The sequence below is a fragment of the Pteropus vampyrus genome, unplaced genomic scaffold (genome assembly GCF_000151845.1).
Source record: "Pteropus vampyrus isolate Shadow unplaced genomic scaffold, Pvam_2.0 Scaffold11, whole genome shotgun sequence".
In the NCBI taxonomy this organism is placed as follows: Eukaryota; Metazoa; Chordata; class Mammalia; order Chiroptera; family Pteropodidae; genus Pteropus; species Pteropus vampyrus.
The window spans coordinates 3,248,294-3,258,720 of NW_011888792.1; the positions used below are offsets into that span (position 1 = coordinate 3,248,294).

General features: G+C 38.1%; 1 pseudogene; it reads left to right on the plus strand.

Annotated features, from left to right (window-relative positions):
- The first annotated feature begins 1,315 nt into the window (after window positions 1-1,315).
- Window positions 1,316-1,434, plus strand: LOC111731949 (annotated as a pseudogene).
- The last annotated feature ends 8,993 nt before the right edge of the window (window positions 1,435-10,427 follow it).

Below are 10,427 nucleotides of genomic sequence, written 5' to 3' on the forward strand. Positions count from 1 at the left end.
CTGACGCATAGAGGAGAGAATTTCTCCTCCCTACCCCGCCAACCACACTCTTTCCCACACAACACAGGCTCACCTTGTTAGGCTCTGCAGAAAGGGGAATTGCTTCTCAGATACGGGTCAGCTTTTAAGGTCTCAAATAGAATCTGCTTTGTGCATGTAGACATGCTGCAGGAAAGTTTCGGTGAGGGAGAGCAACTCAGAAAGTCCCTGTGAGAAAGATGGACGTCCTCATGCCACCTCTTTTGTGCCCATTTTAAAATTCTGTGAGTCTTCGCCCCAACCTCTTAACACAAACACACACAACCATATCGAGGCATCAGAGGCTGCAGGAGAAAGTCATCCCGGCATTCCTGAGTCCAACTCACTTCCTCCATCTATGGAAAGGGAAAAAAGTCACCCTTGGAAGGAATAGGGAGATAATTGCCCCTGTGATGGTAAAGTTTCTTAAAAGCAGACAGCAGAATCCATTCTAGTTGGTACAAGAAGGAAGAGATTTATTAGAGCATACTGAATGGATTACAGGATACTGAATGGATTACAGGAAGACCAGAAGACACAGAGTCTGAGAACAGCTTCCAGGAATTACTCCCAGCTCCTCATCACACCAGACTGCTAGCCTGGAAAAAGGCATGCTTCACCTCAATATTGTAAACAAGTCTCTTCTGCCACAATGAGGAAGCTGCCCCCACCCCACCAACCAGAGAACCACCCTACCTCAACCCAAATTGGAAGGCTGCTGGTACCATCACAACTTTTTCCACCCTGCCCCAAACAAATGAATGCCACCAGCCTGCCTGCTTTTCACATTAGTAGCCTGATTGCCAAAGTGAATATGTAGACATTTGAGAAAAATTGTGAACTACTTTATTTAAACCGTCCTACACAAGTGGAATTCGTCCTAATATGGAAAGATCGCCACAGAAGGACATTCCAGAGAATTACTTTGTAAACCCTTGCAATATTTAACAACCCACATTATTAAGAAATTCTTCTTTATATCTAACCTAAATCCCTCTTGCTACATTTTAAAACATTTCCTTGTTTCCTTCTTTTGTGGAGATGGAGAACAGCTGGTCAGCATTTTGCATACTTTGCCTCCAGGCTAAAATAATTCCAGCTGTTTTAACCCTTCCCGGAAGGCCGTGCCCTCTCCCCTGTGATTCTATTTTCTTCTATCACTTTGAATCCTCCCTGTAACTCTTTTTCACCATTAGGGCCTGTCTGGGGACTGAGCAGTGGGAAAAAAAACTCAATCCTCTTTCGACATTATCAATACCAATTCCTAATTTGTAAATAAGCTGTTAGAAGTACTTGGGACTACAGCCATGCTACCCTGAACTAGCCCCATCTCGTCTGATTTCGGAAGCTAAGCAGGGTTAGGCCTGGTTAGTCCTTGGATGGGAGACCACCTAGGAAGACCAGGTGCTGTAGGGTGTAAAAATAAAAAATAAGGGATTGTAAACTGACAACATCCTTGCAATCTGTGAGGTCAACCAAGGGTTGACTCGCCTAAGGGGGAAAAAAAAAAAGTACTTGAATTCATACTGAACCATAGTCAGTAAATTACATCCTGAGAGCATTGATAATGAAAGGGAAATTATGCCTCCAGGACATGGGAGCATTAAGAGGCAACAAGAACAAGGGGGCAGCAGGAAAGAACTAACCATGGGAGTAGCGTAAGGACAATGAGACTGCTCGGATGAAAGGAGAGGCAAAGCTACTCTCCTGAGTTCTGGGTGAGTGTGCTCTAGGAGGAAGGCTCTGAGTGTGGTGAGGCAACTGGGTCGCACCCTTAGGGCGGCGGCATCTTCGCACAGCAGATGGGAACTGTAGGAGGTGGGGCAAACGAGCCATCGAAGTGGAAAACACTAGTTCTGAGGACGACACTATCTTCCCACCGCAAAGAAGGGGCGCTGCTGTTCCGTTGAGGTGAGGTACCAGGTGTGTGTGCCGACAGTGTAGAGAGACTTGGATCAGTCATGGCAGAGCCTCTGCAGAATCAAATACCAGGAACACCTCATATTAGCCCAGCACATTACAGCTTACGGAGAACTTCCACATTCTTGATTTAACTTATGTCACACATCGTCCTGTGCTGTTAGCAGGCCACATGTGTTATCATTGCTCTACTAGGAAAGAGATGCATAGGGGATCACGTGACCAGGAAAAAAGCTAGGACAAGCACCTCACCCTTCTGACTCCTACTTTGGTGCTCTTTGCTCCACACCACACTGCCTTTCCTGCAAGTGTTGTCAGGCCAGGGCTCAGTAAGCACTTGGTTGAGATTTTTCTATAAGGAACAGAGGGCGGCTTAGTGAAAGGCTTCTATCATCTGAACCCAAGCCATGCACAAAGAAGGCTCTGTAAACATTCAAAGGAGGTGGGAGTTAATATGACAAAATGGTGAGGAGGAGAAAGTTGTTTCCATTGGCACGTTGGATGGTAGCCTGTTGATTCCGCCAAATAACTGATTACCTTCAGAAAACCTTCTTTACTCTGGTTTAGGGTTGGATGAGGGTTCATTTAACCTTTGTTATCTCCTTGGTAAATAATCATTAAATAGAAAGAAGACAAATTCTTAAAATATATGTGTTTTTTAATAATATGAAAGAATATAGTCAAAGAATCATTAATGTTATTTCTTATTCACAACCTCCTAAAACAAGCATTATCCCAAACTGAGTATGCTGTGTACATTGAACTGTTCATGAGTCAAATAAGAAATGAATACTGTATTGAAACCAAAGCAAAATTCGGTTTTTCTTCAGTAAGAAAGGGCTCCTTCCCACCTCTAGAGTTTCCACGCAGATTAGAGAATGGTCTATTTTATTTTAATCAAGCATTTGGCAAAATGTTAACCAGCCACAAATGTGGCCTCTGAGCCCAGGCACCAAAGCAACTAATGCTCTTTCTTCGAGAAATAGTATGTCCAACAGATGAGAAGAAATAGAAAACCATAGTCGTGTCAGAACTAGTTAGTAAGTTCAACTATTTTGATTATAGTGTGAAATTTCTCATAAATCGGCTGTCATCAAGTCATATTGCACAATATCGATTTTTATTGTACCATATTTTGTGGTGGTCCCCAATATAAATTAATGGTTAGTTTAGTGTGTTCAGTTGTTTATTCATTCAACACTCTAGTGGGAACATGGAAACATTCAGCCTATACAATTCAGTCAGACCACATGAAACCACTAGTAAAGAGTCAGAGAGATGCATCTGGTCCCTGCTCCACAGGGTGGTAATACAGGATGCTAGAGCTAAATCTACCTGACAGTCAGAAGGAACAACAATTATACACCTAAATCCAACCATGGATGTATAACTATAAGCAATGAAATAAGTTTTAAAAAACCCACCTCATTCTAAATCTCAAGAGGCTTTCAGTGAAAAGTACAGGAAAAGTATTTTACATTTGACTTCATATTTCTATCAATATATTCGAAAAGTTATTCTTGATCCTAGGAAAATAAGTTCTCTTAATAATATTCCTCATTCTATAAAAATTTTATGTACCAATTACCATAGGCTTAAAACTTCAATCATGCGGTTATGATATTTATGGCAGTTTGTGAGTTTATATTCTCTATCTCATATATAACTGAAGAATATTCAAGCTTATTTGTTTAATTCCTCAGTAGTTATGATCTGTCTGCACAACATATTTAGTCATTTATTTCTCTTAGTTCACGGTGCAAACAAGGCAAGGTAGCATGTTCAGTCGTCCTAAAAGTCATACCCTCTGTACAGTAATTGCTGCTGGGCCATCCTTGGAAAGACCACAAAGGAGATGGAGTACCTGTAGGTGGTTCATCCCAGACCTACTACCTGCCCATGAAAAACGAGCTCTTGGGATCTCTGTGCCATTATTATCTCTACCTGCAACCCCCTGGTTGTGTAGGCTCTGAAATAATAGCCCATTTCACTCAGCCAGTGAACTCACAGTGAAAGCCCTTGGAGCACTAGGAAATCAGTGTGTGCCTAGAGCCTCGACCAAGAGCCATCTTCATTAGCTGCACCACTTCTCTGCCTTGGCTTGTACTGGGCAACCTCTTTTGAACTAATGTGGAATGGCAGACTTCCTCATCCCTGTGATTATGAGTCCACCCTGCTTCTATTTACTGAGTAGAACAGAGAAAGCAACATACTTTAGAGCCAAACTAGCATGTGGTAAAATTCCCTGAAAGTATTAAAATGAACATGCTATCCCCTCCTCATCAGAGATAAAGTAGAAGAGTGACAAATTTGAGTTCTGCTTCATTACACAATCCCTGAGGACTGTTTCTGAAAGAAATTTAAAGACTAATGAAATATAGAACTTCCACCCTATAAATGAAGAAACTGATAAACCAATAAATTGATGAAATGGTTAATGCACATCCTTAGTAAAATAATGTATTATTTTTCTACTGCTGAAGTAAGAAATTACCATAAGCTTAAAGCAACACAAATTTATTATTTTAGAGTTCTGGAGGTCAGAAGTCTAAAATGAGCTGGTAGCATGGCATTCCTTCTGAAGGCTCAACAGAACACATTTCCTTGCCTTTTCCAGCTTCTGGAGGCACTGGCTTTCCGTGGCTCACGGCTTCATTGTCTATCTTCAAAACGAGCAGCAGAACATTATCAAATATCTTTCCTCTCTGACCTTGCATCAGTTGTCACATATCCTTCTCTGAGTGTGACCCTCTGCCTCCCTCTTACAATAACATTTATGATTACATTTGGTCCACCTGGATAATCCAGGATAATCTCCCCAACTCAAGATCTTAATCACAAACACAAATTTCTTTTACCATGAAAGATAATATATGCTCAGATTTCAGGTAATTGTGGAGAGGTGGGGACACAGGCAAGACTATCACTCTGCCTACCACAAACAACAATCAAAAAGTCTAAACCTCATTAGTGAATAAAGTTCTAGCAAGTACATATGTTAATTTCATTCAAGAAATATTTAATATGTTTTAATAAGAAATATTAAATATATTTTTACTAAGTACCAGATACTATAATTGACAAACATGTTAAAGCAAATAATAGGCTTGAAATACTCCTTAATTAATTTGCAAAGATGTATTTTATTTGCAAAGATATAATTCACAAGTAAAGAAGACTTTATAAGAGCCTTTAGAAGAAACAATTATGAATGGGATTGTGCTGACATATAATAAAGAATTTGTACTCCCAACATTTAAAAAAAAAAATCTACAATTCAAAAAGAATGGGATAAACAACTCAATAGGAAACATGGAAAAATGGGTAATTTACAAAATAAAACAAATGGATAATGCATATATAATAAGAAATCTTCTTTTACTTCTCAGGTTGGCAAGATTAAAAAGACTGGTGATGAATCATTACCATGGCCTACAAGCCCTGCATGATCAGGCTCCTCTGTCCCTCTCTGATCTGATCTAATCTCCTTATCTCCACCTCCCTTGTTTGCTCCAGCCAAAAAAAAAATGCCTTTTCACACATTATAATAAGACAACCTTGCAATATTTACTAAAACTCGACATATATACACCATTTGACCTAGCAGTGCACTTATAGAAATTTAATTTTCATAAATATTCATACAAATGAGAGGACATATATTACAAAATTGGAAAAACTCGGAAACTCCTCAATGTTCCTAAGTAGAGGTTTGGTTAATAAATTAATATACATTCATAAAATAAAATACTATCTAACAACTAATTTAAGTGTGTGTGTGTGCCCACGCATGCATGCAATATTTTTCAAATATACTGACTGACATGGAAAAATTTCTGAATTGTATCATTTAATATAATAACATGTATATTTTAGTCCTTCAGGCTACTAAAACAAAAAATACATAATCTGGGTGGCTGAAAAACAACAGAAATTTATTTCTCACATTCCTGGAAACTGGAAGTCTAAACTCAGGTTGCCAGCATGGTTGGGTTTCATTGAACACCGTCTCCCAGTTGTATTCTGCAGTGGGAAGAGGATGAGAGAGCTCAGAGTCTCTTTCATAAGGACAAAAATCCATTCATGAAGGCTCTGCCCTCATGACCTAATTATCTCCTAAAGGCCTCATCTATAGTATCATTATATCACTTTTAGGGGTTAGGATTATATCACTTTTAGGGGTTATCATTATATCACTTTTAGGGGTTAGGATTTCAACATATGAATTTGGGAGGGACACAAACATTCACATGATGGCGTAAAACCAGAGAAAGTGTTTCTTCAAATCATCTTTTTTATTTTTCCTTCAAATCAGAAAGGAAATACATTTTCTCCCTCTGGAGTTTCTCTCTATCTTGCAACTTTGAAGTATCCTAGCAAAAACTGGCTTTGTCAAGACATTGGAAAATTTCATTCCTTGTAGTCTATGTTTTACTATTCAAAGTGAACACTGTCTGTTATATACATTATACTCAAAGCCTTCTGGATGTTTTCGTTATGTTATATATTACGTAGAGAACTTAGGCATCCTTAATATTTTTATAAGCATATGTTCTCTCTTCCTCACGAGGAAATATAGATCTCATTAAAGTAAAATTTTCTAAAATAAAATGTTCCTTCAAAAAAATTTCAATGCATGTATTAGCATGTGAGTGATTAAAAGATTTCTCCTGCATAAAATGACATAGAAAGTTACATACAATATCTTTAATATTGCAGAATAACCTATATTATATATACCCATTCTTGTAACAATAGTAATATGATAGTATATGTAAAAAAATAAATTTGAAAAAATAATTACTACACTTAATAACGCTTACTTCTCTGAGGTTGATGGTACCAAGAACTCTCACCTTCTTATGTTGTGTATGAGTATCACGATAAGCATGTATTTTTAAAATGTTTTTTAAAAGCTAAGGACTAAAAATGAAATGTGTTGTCAATTTGAGGATAACATAAAACAGGCCAGGCCTAGTCCTTTTTTCAAAGCATAAATGTTAATTGCTTTTCACTGATTTGCTTCTTGTGACTCTCTGATTTCTAATTTGATTCTTTGTGACTCCTGATTTTAATTACCATGATAATACAATTCATCATCTAATGAAGATGCAACAGCTCTTTGCCATTGATATCCATTCGTTGAAATGTCTGTGCATGTCAGTGGATAAAAGCAAATTAACTGTCAGAATTATGCTGTGTGACAATCAATTCAGCCTTGATCTTCCATTATACATTATGCCTATAAATCACGTCTTCATAGCAGCACCACTCACATACTCCCGTTTTTTTTTTTTTTTAAGAAAAATAGTGAGCTATGCAAACACTTGCAGAGGGAGAGAGTGTCCCCAAAGTAATTAGCTCTTAGAGCTGGTCCATCACAGAGAATCTCTCATTTTACAGTAAGATTTCGAGACCCATGAATGTGAAGCCTGCACCACCCTCAAAGGAGGAAATTAAACATCTCCTTAGAAAGTGAAGCTCGTAATTTTCTACTTGAATGTAGGCCTTGGGCAAGTTTTTTAAGACCCTGCATTTCCCTTAAGGAGAGAGTGAAAGGCTAACAAATTGGCAATCCCAAAATTAAAATTAGAGCTCTCACAAAGACACCCTGTCCCTTCCATTGTTCCTAATTGTTCAGCATAACAACTAAATAGCAATTTTAGCATCTACATCATGTTATTTAGAGTTCAACCACAATTCCATTTCTAATTTCAATGACCATAATAATCCGCTGGTAGAACAACATTCTAAAAGTCAAAAATTAAAGCAGTTTCTACTGAGAGCTCTTAGGGCTGGCTAATTACACAAATCAACATTTAGCCCATTGGTCTACATGATTTTATTAGCACTCAAAGTCTTGTGGTGCTCCTTGCTGAGATCTGGAGAGTAATCAACGAAGGCAAATGTACAAATAGAATTGACCCTTCTCTAGCCCTCAGGAGTTTTTCATCTGAGGATCTTGACCCTGGTCGTTCCACCCATGTATGCATACTCTATTACTGGGAGGGATAACTTAAATCCAAAGAATTTTTCTGTTTTGTTTTTGTTTTTGTTTTAGTGGCCAGCCTAATGATGCTAATGAACAGAAAATTCAGTAAATTTCCTGAGAAGTTAAATTTCTACAGCCTATTGTTTTTGTTTTGTTTTGTTTTGTTTGTGTGTGGGGGGGGGGGGGGTAGTTGTTTTTTGTTTTTTGTTTTTTTTTAATTCTGAGGTAATGCCTGGACCAAATGAAGGAAAATCTTTGTTTATCTATTTCGATCTTACTAAGAGCTCATTTAAAGCAAAGGTCCCAGTTGGAGATCTGAATGTAAGAACAAATATACTAAAAATCATGATTGTTTGGCATCATTTCTTTCCAGTACATTGCCTAGAGTCTCCTCCACAAGGACTCTGGTCTCAAAAATAGTCAAAAGCAACCAAGTAATTAATTTGTTTTTACATTATAGACAATGGAGATTTTTGCAATGGGGCCTGTTTTTGGTTTTTATTTTATTTGAAATGTGTAACCTAGATGTCCCTAGACTCCACCAGCCAAGGAGCACAAGTGAGTCACATTAACATTAGTTCCCAAATACTGTTGGCTGATAGGCCTCAACCTCCTATCGAGAAGACCCTTTGCTCCAAAAGTTTCTGCAAATCTCTCAGGGTATAGAGTATGCGCTTATATTGGTTGATTTTAAGTAGAAGACATCAATTGTGTTAGCTTAAAAAAAGAAAAAAAAATGCATTATAAGGATTTAGAGAAGACCTGTAGAACCTAAGGGCAGGGATGTACCTTTCCTCAGAAAAGACTGGAACCAGACGTTCAAATCACCCGGAAGTTCCCTCTGTCTTTCATTGCTGTTTCTTGCTCTTTCTCAATCTCTCTCTCTCTCTCCTTCTCTCTCTCTCTCTCTCTCTCTCTCTCTCTCTCTCTCTCTCTCTCTCTCATATCTTCTCCTGCTGACCTAACTCGGTAACAGAAAATGAGGGCAACTGAGGACTCCCAAGTTTACATGACACAGGTCCAGCTACCTGGAGAGGGACTGAAAATATTTCTTGGTCCCAATTCTAAATTGCTAGAGCAGGAACTGATAGTCACAGCTTGAGCAGGGTACCCACCTCTGTTATAGCCCACTGTGGCAAGTATGGCAGGAACATGTGTCCCTGGAATGGCCTGGTGGAGAGGTGGGCAGAGAGTGTAGTTCTCAGAGACGGGGATGGACAGAGCCAATGCTGACAGCAGAGAACAGCTTCAGAAATAACTTTTTAGGTATGATTGTTCTCCTTCATTACCCCAGAGTGAACTGCCAGGCTCATGGGAGACAGTCTACTCCACATTGATCATCTCATGGGACCATGTCTTCCGTGTTTCTAAAGACCACTCTGGTAAACAACATGCCCTGTCCTGCCTGTAGCAATGCTCTTAAAACAAATCTCAATGGTACAAACCCTCAAGTTGCTGAAATGTCACTAAATACATTCAGTGACATTTCTGGGGCCATCTGTCCATCTGCTGAAAGGTGAGAAGGTCTCCCTCCATAGGATGCAGATCTCATCCCTGAGTCCAGGTTAGGTTTATTAGCCTAACTTTCCACAACAAAAATCAGAGTATAAATGATATCTGAGCCCACATCTGATTCTGAAGTCCTTTATTTTTTCCCATTCTAAAAATAAATTTTTAAAATATGTTCAGTGGGTACATTTTGCTTTAATCAAATCTTATGAAGACCGATGTGTAGAACAAATGAAAGTTGAAGGGCTTTGGCAGAAGTAGGGTAAAGGCAGGGTGGCAGTCACCTATCCCTGTGTGTCCTGACTCCTGAAGTGGTGCTGGATTCCTTAGAATCACTGGGCACTGCTACTTTCTAGACTAGGTAGGTAGAGAAGTCAGAATAAGTTTCAAATGAGAGAGTAGGAAAATAAGCAGTTTGGTTCTACTTCTTCATTTTCCTTTCAGTCTAAGACAAACAGATAAATTGGCTTCTTTTTTTAAGAGTCTGATTATAAATATGCTTAATTTAATTAAAATATGCAAGAGGATTAGGCAGTTGAAAAGCTATAGCTACTTAAGGTAACTTAAGAGCTATTCTGTAACTTCAGACTAGCAGGACCTAATACAAAATGGACAAATAAAACACAGAAAGAAAACTAGAGTTTTAGCTCAGTTATTTATAGGTGGAAGAATCTTAAATAAATATTAGTAAATCAGAAGCCCCAATATATACACTATGGCTAAAATAAGAATTGGTCTAAGAAAATGTCTATAGATATAAAGATGATTCATTATTTTCAAATCTATTAATAGAGTGCATAGATCTTACTTTGATAGAAATTGAAAAGATAATTGGTGAAATTGCTTATTAAAGCAAAATTTTTGGTAAAATGGGAAAACAAATATATTTTTTTAACATAATAAATAGCTGTCTCAAACAAACAATCACTGTTGCTTGCAAAATGCCAGGAATTTACCATTAAAGTACATAATAAGATAAGGATATAAC